Below are 15,524 nucleotides of genomic sequence, written 5' to 3' on the forward strand. Positions count from 1 at the left end.
TGACTAATGCTTTGATAAACAGGAGGGAAATGTGATAAAATGTCTGATGTATTTTATCTGCATAATAGTGATATTTTATCTGCATCATTAGTCTAAGAGAAGAACGGGTGTGTGACAAACTGCATTTGTGAAGGGGTCGTAAAGATGGGCCAAAGAATGTTGCCCCAGGGGGGGGAGTTGCACCCCCCTTGCAGGCTTGATCTCTACGGAAAAATACCAAGTGCCTTGATGTGAGGCTGACCAATGAGAAATGTGACCCACCTATTCCAGAATATCTAATAAAACCAACCAGCATGGGAAAAAACAGGGTGAGACGCGGGGGTGAGACGCAGGAGGATCACGCAGGCTGCGTACCACAGCCTGCGTGATCGGTCCCGGCGTTTTCTCCCAAGCTTGCCATACAAATGTCTGATATTTCTGTGTCGTTTCATATTCTAAGTTGAATTGTGTTCTCGATGTGTTACGGAATAGCATCGGTGTTTGTCTAATTCCATGACACACTCAGACGTGTACACATGTACACAGAGTACTGCCTGCTCTCTGTCTGCATAAGGACCACTCAATGTGTCTAAACAACTCTGCTTTCACACTGCGCCACAGTCCGCTATATTATAACGCTTTGAGACCTGCCAGAGTGCCTATGTTCCCTTTTCTGCATTAAGAAAGAAAAGAAGGCAATAAAAATACACCATTGGATCAGAATATCTTTAAAAAGCACACTGTCATGACCTGCTTCTTGCATTGTTTTCTGTTGCCTACATTTCCCACACAGAAAATTTAAAACTGTGCAGACATTAAAACAATATAGAAACGGTAATATTTTAAAGTTAAAGTATTGTAAACCATTTTAATTATAATTGTCTCTTTTGTGCATTTCACGAATAACATGTTGATCAAATGACAATGTTTTTTTTGCCTTGAGACCTCTTAGATTTTGGTTTTATTTTTTCATATAGCTATTGCAAATACAATTTTCAAATAAAAAAAAACTCAAACTTAAAAAAAGCTTCTGCACCTCAGTGAGCACAGGGTCACTGCACGGGACACCCTGTACTCTGAGGCTTCAGGTCACACTCCTGGTTTAGACTAGGGGTGTTAGCTGAAATGTCCGGTAACTTTTAGGGATGGGCAGACTTGGGGTGTTCATCAATATGTAGTTGATATCATTTGCACACAAAAGCTAAAAAAAAAGTGATTTTTGAACACCAGTCTCCTGCATGACGGGCAAATGACAGGAAAAATGCCATCACAAAGAAATGAACATGCATATATATATATATGCGCTGTCCCCACTGCTGTTCTGCATAGGTCTGAACCCCCTCAGCCAAATTATCAACAAGACTGGCTATGGACTCAGGAATTGGGCTACAATCAGTCACCTCCTCTACATGGATGACATCAAGCTGTATGCTGAGAGCGAGCGGGACATTGACTCCCTGATCCACACCACCAGGATCTACAGCTCAGATATCGGAATGTCATTCGGACTAGAGAATTGTGGTCGGATGGTGACAAGAGAGAGCAGGTAGTCCACACAAAGGGGGTCTCACTCCCAGAAGGAACAATAGCAGACATTGAGGACAGTTACAAGTACCTGGGAATCCCACAGGCAAATGGCAACCTCGAAGAGATAACAAGGAAAGCGGCTACGGCCAAATACCTACTACGAGTGAGGTAAGTCCTCAGAAACCAGCTCAATGGCAAGAACAAGTCCCGGGCAATAGACAGCTACGCCCTGCCAGTGATCCGATACCCTGCAGGAATAATCAGTTGGCCAAAGGAGGAGATACAGACCACAGATGTAAAGACACGAAAGCTCCTGACCATGCATGGAGGGTTCCATCCTAAATCCAGCACCCTGAAGGAAGGAGGCCAAGGACTAGTGAGCGTGAGAGCCACTATCCAGGACATAGTGGTGGTCGACAAGGTGCAGAGGAAAGCCGTGGTGGTGGACATTGCAGTACCATGGGATGGAAACATCCGGAAAAAGGAACATAAGAAACTAGAGAAATACCAAGGCCTCAGAGAAGAACTTGAGAAGGCCTGGAGCGTGAAGGTATCGGTGGTGCCCATAGTGACTGGAGGAATGGCTTGAACAGATCCCAGGAAAAACATCGGAAATCTCGGTCCAGAAAAGTGCAGTGCTTGGAACAGCAAAGATACTGCGCAGAACCCTCAAGCTCCCAGGCCTCTGGTAGAGGACCCGAGCTTGAAGGGGGAGAAATAGAGACTGCCCGTGGAGGGTGAGAAAGATTTTTTTTTTTTTTTTAATTTTTTATATATATATATATATATATATATATATATATACTATATATACTATATACCATCACCATCATCATATATCTCACCATCAAAGTCCAGGTCTTCTTTCATCCATAAACATCCTCCTCTTTGCTCTCCCTCTTGTTTCCTAGCAGCTCTAACCTCAGCAGCTTACCTTTAAACGTGTAATTTTACATCCACTCCCACATTCCTCTCTAAGCTTGTATCTGTTGCTGATCTTTGCTAATTCATTCATATTCATTCATATTTTCCAACTGAGTGTACCCGTTCTCCACTGCTGCTCTGGTCTCCTGGACACAGTCGTCGCCGTGGAAACCATTCACACACTGCCAATGGAAATGCCTCCACTGCATCTTTATTTAGCCAGACACTTCTCTCAGGATTCTAAACACAAGCTATTTGTACTGAAAATATGAACAGAGGGGCTGAGGCTGTGAAAGCTTGGCTGAAATATTACAGGGGATACACTGTTATTTATTTTCTTTCTTTGAAAGAACAGTCTTTCTGCACTTGGTGCAAATGTAAACCATTGTCTATAACATTTGAATTTACTCAGAGACAATTTCAAATTCTTTTCTCTGGATTACAGACTGGCGCCACTAGGGGGTAACTGTGAAAGCCGATCAGTATGTCTTTTGTCTTGGACACATTTATAGATAAATAAAAGCATTCACACCATTCAATAAAACCCTCCACCACCTCCATGACTGCGCTCATTGATTTGAAGAGACTAACAATGACTTTATCATCTGCAGTATTCAAGAAGTGCTTTTAAGAGTATGTTTGATGATTTCTCCACAATACCGTAATGTATGGATTCATTTATGATCAAAAGTCAATTTTTTTAAGTTATTATTTAACTATTTTCTTTTAACATTTTATTTAATTCACTATTTTGCTTTGGCTGTTTTATTTAGTATTTATACAACAAATATACATATAGTATATTTGTTAAATTGTTTTTATTGATTTCTATTGAATAAATCTATGTGCAGCACTGTACAAACTGCCCTGTTTAATCAAAATGTGCTCAAATAAAATGGATAAACTACATGTTAATATGTTAGTATTATTTAATTTCTTGTATGTCATATGTATCTGCATGTGCACTAAACCCTGGTCCTGACAGAGGTGTGAAGGTGACGTGACAGCAGCAGAAAGGATTGTCCAGATTACACCTGTGAGAGCGTGTAATTGACAGTGATGGACCGGTAAGTATAGACCAGAATGCATTGCAAGAGTTGGAAAACAAACAGTTGCCAGCGACAGGTCTTTAACTGGACACGACACAACTGAATGAAAGCAGATAAGAGCCATTTGAACAAAGCACTATCGACCTGTGATTGTGAATCAACCACTCTTAAATTCACTTTTACTTTCCTTAGCTGGAGGAAAAAAAGATGAATAATGGCAGTTGGTTTGATATTGAAATTGAAATTAAAGTTAAATAAAATGTTAGATAAAACTAGTTCATAAACTATTGTAGGTAAGTTAAATTGAACTAATATTTATTGAAGAAATATGTTGCTGCAGTGTAGCTGACTTTTTCTTTTTACCCACACACCAGATAAGGAGGCAAACATTTGCCTCCTGGAGTCGATTATCAAATGGAAAACATTCTTGAAATTGAGATACTATGGGGAAAGGCAAAACCAAAAAAACAAAAAAGGGAAATCTAATATCTGAGAATGGATACTGTACATCTTTTATGAATTGCTGTTTAGTTTGAGCATATATTGAGCCATCATGTCTTTTGTTTGTCTCGTTTTGCTAGTCAACCCGGCCGGCTCCATCTGGCGTCTCACACAATTACTGACTGCACCATAAGGCTCAGAACACAACCAGGCCCAACACAAACCCCTGGGGAACACCATTTGCACCCGATCCGACAAGGCTCTGCAGAATGCGTGGAAAAGGAGTTCCAACTGTTATTTAAATATGAGGGAGGGTGCAAACTAACTTATGGGAAGCCAGAGACTACGCCATTGGGCTCAAAAGACAACAGGACCCAACACAAACCCCTGGGGAACACCACATAGACAAGATGCAACAAATCGCTGCCAAATGCACGTACAAGGAGGACCAACTTTACTTACATTTCGCAGAATAATATTCCCGGTGCAAACAAATTGTTGGGAATTGTTTACCATTTTGTGCAGAAAACATGTTTGAGTCCATTAAACCATTAAATGTGTTGCCGTGGAGCCTGTGGTTTGAGAAAGCCTTTGTTGACATGAGGCTCTGTAGGGCTCTGACATTTACATCAGCTGCACCACTTTGTTCAGAGATTCCCTGGCTCACAAACACTGCTGTCCAAACTGTCCAAAACAAATTATTACCCCCAATTATCTCTCTCTCTCTCTTCTCATCGCCCCCCCTAGTTTCTCTTCTAGCATTTCTTTCCCTTTCTCTTCCCTTCCTTCTCTTTCTCTTCTGTCCTAATTTCGCTCTCTCCACCCAACTCTTTCCCCCTTTACCTTCTCTTTTCTTTTTCTTTCTTTGTCTGTACCCCCATTTATTCCTCTTTCTTTTTCTTTTCTCCCTTCTCTTTTCCTCCATCTCCTCTCTACCCCTTACTCTCTCTCTCTCTCGTTACCTTCCTCCTTTCTTTTCTCTTATTTCTGTTTTTTTCTTTTCTTCCATTTCTTTCTCCCACCTTCCCTTCCCCTCCTCTGACTCTCCACTCCTTCTCTCTTCATCTCTGTCAATCTTTCTCTCCTCTCTCCATTTCTCCTTTTTTTTCTCTCACTCATTTTCCACATTCTCTAGCCTTTGCCCTTTGCACAGGCTCAATTAGAACTCACCCCTTTCTCGCTCTCTCTCTCTGTCCTCTCTCACAAACTTCCCCTCTTCTTTGTTCTCTCCTCTCCATTTCTGTCTTCTCTCTCGTCTCTATTTCCCTCCTATTTCCACCCCCCCTCTCTTCTTCGTTTATCCCTCAATCCCCCTAGCTTCTTCCCGAATATGCTCTGTACCCAGCTGGAGTGTTACTGGAATCTCCCTGGTGAGCCCTGGATGAGGTCAGACTTGGACAAAGATGGACACCTCATTAGTGAAACAGAGTAAACACAAAGGACCGGGACACAGAATATGACCATGTGTCCCAATGTGTCCGCACTGGGCTGCTGTACACAACCACGGACATGAAGTACATGAAGTACAAAGTCTTTCAGGCCTAAAAACGTCACAGTACACAATACGAGTGATACTGTGGGTATGATGTAATGACTGTAATGCTGCTCTCTACATTAGTACAATCGTTACTTTCAGAGGCTGCAGTGAAACAAACCAAAGGTTTCCACTGTTATTTAGCATAAAGTTGCACCAGAACATAAACTCGATCATGACATTTGAAACGGACTGGTTAAAGTGTGACAACAGCAATACAAGGCGAGGAATCCAACTTTTGTTAAATCCAGTTGAGACGCAAAAAGCCTGTATTTCTGCCAGTCTTAAGTATGTCTGTCGGCGTCGCCATGTTTGATTTGGTTGAACCGCTTAAACCACAATGCTGCTCTGTGATTGACCGGTCCATGTGTAACAAAGGGAGCCGGGGCATATGGATTCTCAAGAGTTAGTGTACTTAGATTCCCAGAGGAGCGGGGGCCCGTGCCCGGGAACCATCTACAGAACCTGGTCTGGTCTTGGTCAGGACTTGAGCTGGAGGATTGGACTAATGGTGCGTGATTTGGTTGATGAGAGAAACCAGAGCCCTGAGGAAACCTCCCAGGCACAGAGAAACATGCAAACAAGACTTTAAATTATCAATGGTTATTTTTAAAATGGTAGGTTTGAATAAAAAAACAAAAACGTATAATTTAACAGTTTTGATACAGAGCAATATGTTGTGTGTAGTATAACTGCAATTAATTTGATTTTACGATTCATATGATTAGAGTATGGGAATTAAACCAAATAGGTTAATTAGCAAGTTTAATTAGCATGTCAGGCATACCATGAGCCTGACATATCTCTGGGGAGTGAAAATGCACAATATGAAAATGCAATGTAACTGCAGTAAGGCTCCCTAATAATGTTATGATTATTATTTAACGATTATTCATGATTATTACTGAGACTGTGTGAAATCTCATCTAACACATTACTGTTCCTCAAGTTTGTGTGCCTGAATGAGAAAAAATAAAGTCGATGTTAAATGTATATTTTTTAACTATAGATTGAATTAAAATCACTTTTTTGTTCTTATGATTATAGTGTAAAATAAATCATCACGATTATCTGTTAACTGAATAACTGTGCCATCCTAAGTACGGCTAACAAACAGTGTGTAACAGGACAATCATTTCCTATGGACTAATTTTAGGTGGGTTTTATTTCTATATTTTGTCTGAATTGTACTCTAACATTCTTTATCACTCTCAGCCTCTCATCTCGTAAATTCTCTCTCTGCAGCGCAGCATCAGAACCAGCAGCCTCCTCAGCCTCTCCATCCCCTCTTCACCACCCCACCACCTCTATTTCCCCCAACGATCCTCTCCTTTGATCACATCACCAACATGTCACTATCTGTCATGAGCGACGCGGTATCCTCCGTCCTGTTTATTTGGCCTTATCCGGTCGCGTTCTCTGAACTGTCAGATGGGATTTTGGTGTTGTGTTGCTGACGCAGATCGGACTTGGGCCAGGAGGAGACAGCAGCTTTTGACTGGGCTCCAAACTTCTCATAAAATCTCAAGCAGTCGTGTTGGACCAGGGCCTGAGAATGGACATGAGTTAGAGAACTAGAAATGTCACAAACTAGTCCATGGGCTCTTTGTGTCAGATAAAAGCCTGGATAAATGGAAGGGTTTGGGTTATATAATACGTAGATGCAGGGTTTGATCCTCTTGCTATCACTTAACAAGACCCAGTCCCCTGTATTTTTTCCTATAGTCGTTAGCGTTAGCCTGCAACAATCACAAGTTATGATTGACCAATAGGCTTTGTGCTCGCCTGGCTCCAACCCATCCACCATATTTACGTCAAAGCCTCGTTAAAAGCCATTGTTGAATGTGTTTTTGGTGTAGTAGAAAAAGCTTCAGTTGTAGTCATCTGGACTCAGTTAGAAAAAAATAGACGTTTCGACTCTCATCCAAGAGTCATTGTCAATAAAAGAATTTAGATCAAGAACTCCGATATTTATACTGTTCTGTGGTAAGTCCCGCCCATTGGGCGGAGCCTTCCTGAAGTAGAAAGAGTTGTTTGTTTCAACAGAAACTCCCCCCTTGTATCTACCGAGCTAGCCTATTCAGAATTTTAATGGGCTATTAGAATCCTCTTTGTCTTTGTGAGACCCTGGCTCAACCACCCTGAGTACCTGATTAGCATCTACATTTCCTGGTCCTGGTCCTCTACCTTTCCAGGGGTTCAGTATACCATTATAGATACCAGGAAGATTGAATCTTAGCCCTCCATTCCTGTTTAAAGAAGGTCTTTCTTTTTTTAACAAAAATAGCTTCCTTAACTCCTCTTTCAAACCATCTTTTCTCCCTGCTTAAAACCTTCACCTCACCGTCTTCAAACGAGTGATTAGAGGCTTCAAGATGGAGATGCACGGCACTCTGTGGTCCTGAACTTGTATTCCTTCTGTGCTGATAGAGCCTCTTGTGTAGAGGCTGTTTAGTCTCACCTATGTAACGTTCTTTACAGCTTTCTTCACTGCATTGGATCGAATAAACTACATTGCTCTGTTTTTGAGTCGGCAACTTGTCCTTAGGGTGAACCAGTTTTTGTCTTAAAGTGTTTCCTGGTTTAAAATAAACAGGGACTTCGTGTTGTCTAAAAATTCTCTGCAGTTTTTCCGACAGGCCAGACACATAAGGGATAGAAACAACCTTCCTTCTCTGTTCAGTTTCCCTTTTGTCCTGCTTCTTGGTTCTCTTCACTCTGTTGAGAGCCCAAGCGGGGTAACCACAGGCTGAGAGGGCATTTCGGACATGTTTTTCCTCTTTCTTCTTGCCCTCTGAGCTGGTGGGCACACCTTGAGCTCTGTGTTGTAAGGTTCTGATCACACCCAGCTTGTGCTGTAGTGGGTGGTTGGAACCAAAGAGCAGATACTGGTCCGTGTGTGTAGGTTTCCTATATACTTCTATTTGGAGTTCCCCGTCCTCTCCTCTGATCGTGGAACAATCAAGAAAGGCCAAGCGATTCTCCTTAGCGTCTTCTCTTGTAAACCTGATATGTGGGTCCACAGCATTGATGTGCTCAGAGAAGGTTTCCAACTCTTGTTGCTTGATTGTTACAAAAGTATCATCGACATAGCATAGAGTTCTCGATCTAAATTCTTTTATTGACAATGACTCTTGGATGAGAGTCGAAACGTCTATTTTTTTCTAACTGAGTCCAGATGACTACAACTGAAGCTTTTTCTACTATGGAACACGCCTGGACGAATGAGGGATTACACCGACGTGTTTTTGGTGTATTAGATCAGAGTGTGAAACTGACTTCTGAGCTAAAGGCTAACTGACTTTAAGCGTAGATTTCTGATGTGGTGTTTGTGTAAGACTTTAGTGACAATAAAAAACATCCTCTTTTACGTGTTACTGGTGAGGAGAGCAGAGAAATGACTTAATATCATGAAATAAACATGTAAGTTGTATTAACATGACATCACAACAAACTCCTTTTCAACTGTCATATTTCAGATTTGTTGTCCTGATTTATCAGCCCTGCGACAAGTTGGCCACTGTCCAGGGTTTACCCCGCCTAAGGCCCGAAGTCACTGGGATAGGCTCCAGTCACCCGCGACCCCAAAAGGGAACAAGCGGTAGAAAATGGATGGATGGATGTCCTGGTTTATCTCTAACCACGTGAAACAAGAACTGCCACATAGATCAATGTCTTGCACAATTAATAAAAAAAGCAATATTCACAATAGCTTCAAAAACTGGTGCCATGTTTATTCAACCCCAAAAACGTGATTGTTGTCAGTTGAAAATACTTAAGGCATGAGATCAATATGACAAAATTGTGGAGCCGATATCCAACAAACTATTTTAAGATTCAAATTTGTGGATTTTTTTGTTTGCATATTTCTTTCCAAAACAGTTATGTACGCGTTTCACTCCATCTCAAATCATGGCATTGTCAAACTGAATCGTGAACGCAATCATAGACGTAATACAAATAAATTAATCTGTGTTTACAGAGGTAAATAAATCATGCACTAACTGATTACACAATTATTTGTTTTATTTTTAATGAATGAGCAACACAAAATGTGAAATTTACAATACAGTCATAATAGAACTGTCCCTGAACAGAAATAGCACGATAACTAAAGCGTCACTGTGAGTAATTAGTCACAAATTGCAGTTAAATTCTTAAAAATATGCCGTGCCCGGGACTCAAACCTGAGACCTTTTGGCTTTGGGCAATAATTCCTCTGCTGTCGTGCCGGTCAGCTCCACAGAACTGTAGTCCAATTAGAGAGCTTAGTCCTCTGTACTGTAAACAGGCTCAATCAATACTCATCCCGTGGTTTGTATCGAGTCTACAACGTCCTACTGTCCACAAACGCTTGTAAACACCAGCTTATTCACACGTTCAACCCTCCTGCGCGCATTATCCAGAACGAACCAACAATTATGACATTTTCTAGAATTTAAATGCGTGTTTTTATGATGAATGTTCTATTTGAAACATCCTGTAAATGTGTGTTCTTTGGGTCATCTTCATCTATAAGTGGTCCTCGTGCTCCGCTGTAGGTCACTCTGTTTAATACCACCATTTAGTACTTGTTTGGTCACAGTTTGAGCCGAGCTTAATTTTGACCTGATTTAGACCTGGTTTAGATTTGGCCTTGTTCATGTTTGGTTCCAGGTTTTGTCTAAATTTGATTGTGGTGATTGAGCAGAAAACAGTGTCCGGATGATTATAACTGAGGGAACACTCCTGGACAATTGAGGGATTACATCACAAAAAAAAAAACCTTTGTCCACTCATGTGTAGTCTAGTTCCCTCATCTTACATGCTAATTTAATGTAATTTTCATTTCTCACTTTTTTAGTAGCGCACCAAACTTTGCTTCAGTCTGACTAAGTGTGATCATAAGGCCAGTGACAAGATACTTTTACCCACAGCAACAATGTGATCCAACACTGATTTACTTGTCTTTTCCCCTCTAATTACACACACTTTTTCACTACCAACAATGACAGTATAATTGTCATTTCTTTTATTGTGATGCTGATTTTTTCCCCCCAGTGAAACAAAAGACTTAAAAGTATTGGACTGCCACAGTTAGCACAGCGCTGTAATTACTGCCTCTGTGAGGAAGCAGAGAGCTAATTATGAAGACGATGCTACTGAACTCGGAAAAGAGGAGAGGAGTTTAGGAACTAGGAAAGGAGGGATCGATAGGAGACAGAGGGTGGTGTAGCTTATACCGCAATAACCAAGCACAATGTCTAAAGCACACAAGGACGTTCGCCTGTATAAAATCTATTAGAATGACTAACCTTGATCTGTCTCGTGGAAAAACTTGGATTAAAATGGTGTAAGGAAAACAACTACGCTTGGAATTCTATATATCTGAATATAAAACATGCATTTATAAAAGAGGATTAAATTTCTACTGGTGCATTTTGGCGAGAAGCAGCGCAAATCCAAATTGAAAATACCAACTGCATGTTTCAAAGTTGTTTGAGCGATAAAACGTATCTGTGGAGGTGAATTAACTTTGAAATACAGTGGAGCACTTCTGCATCATAGTTTTCCAAAATAACAGTCAATTTAAGTTTGATAGTTGCATGTAATTGTGTTGTTAAACTGTATTGAGGTCGGTACGTTGTCAAAAGTATCGAAAATCAGTTACAAATCAGGACTAAAACTAATATATTTGAGCACAAACAGGATAAACAGAATTTTCCTGAGAAAAATTTGAATGATATTTGAGTTTTATCAGACCACATTGTAACATAAAGAAAAACAGTATTATTAGTCTTGTAACCTTATAAAAAAGTTTTGTTTTGTTTTTTTTAAATCACTGTGGTATCAAAATCAGTATTGGGTGTGAAGACTACACTTTAGCATCGAAATCAAGTTTGAAATGTTAGTATCGTGACACATGAATTGAGGCTATTGAATTGAGGCTACAGCTTGGTGCTGATAAAAATTTTGCTCTTTTCATGAATATCTCCTGAAATTAGACATAGTAACCCAAGAGAAATGGACCATAAACCAGGACAAAACATCTGCATTTCTGTCTGGACCTGAGTCTGCACCTGAACACTAATTTAACGATGAACTCTAGGCTCTTATGATATTTCATTTTCTCGTAATATTCGACTTGCAAAAAAACCCCAGTGTAGCAATTAAAACTCGTTTTTCCCTGAACAAAACTCTCGTGACATCAAGCCAACCAACCACGACCCCAAAAGCGCAAAGCCGATGCAGAACACGCTCATCCGTCCTCGTCCCTCTGTTTTCATACCAATTACGCAAAATACACATAGTTTAGTCCGTCTAATCATCCATAATGATCACCAACTGATGACGGATTCGCCCTTCTCAGACACGTGGACATGAGTGACCATGCAGCAGCTGTCCGGCCGTGCGTGCGTGCGTGCTCCAGTTTGTGGGGCCAAAACAAGAGCGGAACAATGAAACAATAGCGGAGCGCGCGGTCGGGGCTCGTTTACGCGCAGACATGGAAGAAATTGCGCAAAACCAGTGTATTTTACGCACGGCTCTGGCCACACTCGGTCACAGAAATATGGAACGAGTGATTATTCCGACCTGGTTTAGCTCTTATATGGTGCTGGTTTAGTCCGTGTTTGGTCCTGGTTCAGACCTGGTTCAGCTCTGGTTTGGACCAGGTTTGGTCCTGGTTTTTACTTGGTTTAATCCTGGTTTAGATTTGGTTTAGTCCTGGCTTTAGTCATTTAGTCTGGTTTAGTCCAGGTAGTCCTGTTTTAGTCCCGGATTAGTTCTGGTTTAATCCTGGTTTAAATCCGTTTGGGACCCGGTTTAGACCTGGATGTTTAGTCCTTCCATATAGCTGATTCAGTCGGTCAGTTTGGTTCGGTCCCGGGTCGGTCCTTGTAGACCTTGTTTGGACCTAAAAGCCAGAAATATGACAAAACCCTGGAGCTCTGAAACATCTGTGATGCGCCCGACCATGAACCTGCAAGAACGTGCTTTCACAAACTGACAACAAAGACGAAAGCACGCGTGTAACTTACCCTAGAATCGCGACGTTCTTGACATTCTTGGTGCCAACGCTTTCATCTCCATATTTTATCCATAAACAGTATTGCTTTTTGTCTTCTTGAAAAACGCGATCGTTTCAGTCCCCCAAAACTCCAACAAGCCTTAATTCCCTCCTTTCTTCCTTCCAAGAGAAAACCCTTGCGTACTGCTCATCCAATATTAAACAGCGCTGATGTTGCGTAAACACGTTCGGGAAATGGACACAAAAGACGCGAGTTCGATCCCGTGTTTACATCGCGTTTAACAGAAGCACTCTCTGCTCTCCCTTTGTGTTCAGCGCAATCTATGGCAAGTGTGAAGCCGCAGACTGAAGGCAACTACAGTTTCATGCCTGCAGTTTCCTACTGCAGTTTCACGCCATGCAGAGCTGTAGTTTTCTATTTGAAATCATAATTCATAAATTGAACTGAGGGCTTTTAGGGCACTTAAATACCCTTCACGGTACATTATTCACTCCACAATCAGTGGTGGCAGCTACTGTAGCCACAGCTGCACCCTCACACAGTGACTTTGCACTGGAGCCACTGTCACGCTGCCGCACTGTGTTTAATCCTGCTTATAATATCTTTGGGCCTTTTTTAAATTGGTAACAGTCACATTTTTTTTTTAAATATTTGTTTAATGCTGCCCTTTATAGCATTTCTATTAAACAGATATCACTGAAAGCTTGGCTATAGCAATCCAACATTAGTAACATTTTACTATAATTAAAAACCTATTATAAACAGAGACAGAAGTCACGTTTCTACTGGTTCTGGCCTTGACCATTTCATTTTAGCGCATGGAATGGTTCTGTTCAAGTCAGCGTGTGTCTCCATGTTCAGTCCATGTCCATGAGCAACTGACCAGCCTAAATTATACCTGAATTACACTTACAATTACAATTTAACAATTTCAGCAATTTGAAAAATGATATGTTCAGAGAGAATTGTTCAAGATCAAGTCAGTGTTTAGTGACAAATTATAATTTTCTGTTTATTCACCTTATTCCGCCCACTGCCTAGGACAGCATGTCTGTTGTAGTGGCACTTCATGTCGAGTAGGAGCTCTGTTCACTTAAGTGGTGAACGAGGGAAAAGTCTTTCCACTGTAATATGCTATAAAGTCGATTGATTTGTAATCAATATTACAACCAGAAAGAAGATTACAACTGCGGTGGCACCCTGGGCACCTTCCGGAGTAAGGTGAATATCTGCTTTTTTGCAGTTTTGGTTTAACCTGTGTCTTTGTTCACAAACATTTCACTCCAGTGTGTATCTCCTGTATGCTTTGGATCACTTAAATGGGCTGGTGCAGTTCACTTAAGACAATGGAGACACCAATCAGCTCCAAAGTGAACCAGTGGAAACATGCTTATAATCCATTTCATAGTGATAGTCATAAACACAAAAAAGAGTCATACATGTCGTGGTGTGGCCTACTGCTGCTGGCGTGAGACTGTTGTGCCTTCGCTCTGCTGTTTGATAATCTTGAAGGAGTCTGTGGAGCTGGATGGACCCACAACGGGTTAAACCATTTGTCCGAGGCGCACGGGGGGAGAAGACCGTGTGGGAACGGCGGAGGGGGGTGATCGGGGCTAAGTGTTATTGTTGGGGATGAAAAGAAGAGCGCGAGGAGGCGTGGATAGGGAGATTATGGGAGGAAAGAACAAAACAAACAAACGCAGGGATAGAAGTGAAACTGTGCTCATTGGTTCACTCTTGCACCATGGAAGCCGCGGCAGATTATGATACGCTAATAAACGCCTTGTCCTCCTTCTCTCGTCTCACGTGCGGGAGGGATCTTTAGCCATGAGCCCACTCTCCCTCGCGCGCGCACTCTCCTCCTGACGTATTACGCAACGGAGAGGAAGAGGAGAAAGGGAAAGAGGGAGGGAAGAGGGGAAGTCTTTTAACGAGTCTTTGCTTATCGCGGTGTCGAAAGGCGAGCGATCAGCACCATGGAGAGCGCACTTCACCTGCGTCAACAAGTGCAACTATGGAGATACATGTTTGTGCTGGTATTGCACAGTATGCCTTTGCAAACAGTTTGACAATAATATATCTGGATAATAAAGGGAGAACGTAAACAGCTTCTCAAAAGACTTGACTAGTTATTATTATTTTTAGCCTGGTACTTATTTGATGTTAAAAAAAAAAAACTGAGATGTGAGATTTGATACCATTTGATATGTTATTTTACATTGAAATAAACACAGGCTGTAGACCGTGTTTACAGTCTAGAATTTGCAGTGTTTCTGATGTTTAAATGTGAAGATATTTCCTATATAATATCAGTTATTTCTGACTACTTCAACCATTCTTTGCTCAAAATATAGTTTCGGTCCTTTTAATTTTTATAATGACTTAGTTTCAACTTTCTTTCATCAAAATTCTTTGTTTAAGTATAGGGAATATAGAAACCTCCCAATATTTCTAAAACTGAGATCTGAGGACACGACTAGTTTGTGCACCTCTTTGATTTGACTTTATTGTAACAGTCAACAACGGCTTTCAGACATCTTGAAATGAAAGTTTGGAAGTTGTAACTGGTTTGATAGTGGTTTAGATCCTTTGACTTATGTTGTGTTTTTGGTTTATTCCAGGTGAGGATTGGTTTCGCTTAAACATATTAGTTTTAGCTTAGGCCTTTTTAGTCCTGGTTTTAAACTGGTTTATTGGTAACACTTTATAATTACTACACCTTCAATAGCCTGAATAAAGCATGAAAATAGTCTAAAACCTGGCCCTTTAACTATTTACTATGTGATGTGTTCTCTGCCCATGCTATATAAAGTATTACCAGCTGATTTAGTCCATCTTCCTTCCAAGTTAGTACAATATATATTATACTACATTTATTGCAGTGCTTGAAAAGTCAAATATAAAATAGCACGGCGTATGGAAGTCCGTTGACCTCTTGCCTCTTGTCTATAACTGGTTGTAATTAGATGCAAATTATGAGCATGTCTTTGTGCGCTGAACAAAAAGAGCGGAGGATAAAGGACACATGTGTAAGCTCAGTAATTAAGTATAATGTGAATC

General features: G+C 41.0%; 1 protein-coding gene across 1 annotated transcript in view; it reads right to left on the minus strand.

Annotated features, from left to right (window-relative positions):
- The window catches only part of tmem198aa (transmembrane protein 198aa), a 43,574-nt gene extending 30,796 nt beyond the window's left edge, over window positions 1-12,778 (minus strand). The window contains exon 1 of the mRNA XM_072444255.1: window positions 12,474-12,778. The gene's annotated coding sequence lies outside the window, so the exon portion shown is untranslated. The remainder of the gene's footprint in view (window positions 1-12,473) is intronic.
- Window positions 12,779-15,524: the final 2,746 nt, after the last annotated feature.

Source organism: Eucyclogobius newberryi, unplaced genomic scaffold (assembly GCF_026437365.1).
Source record: "Eucyclogobius newberryi isolate DKJ021-1_F unplaced genomic scaffold, fEucNew1.0.hap1 SCAF_14, whole genome shotgun sequence".
Classification (NCBI taxonomy): Eukaryota; Metazoa; Chordata; class Actinopteri; order Gobiiformes; family Gobiidae; genus Eucyclogobius; species Eucyclogobius newberryi.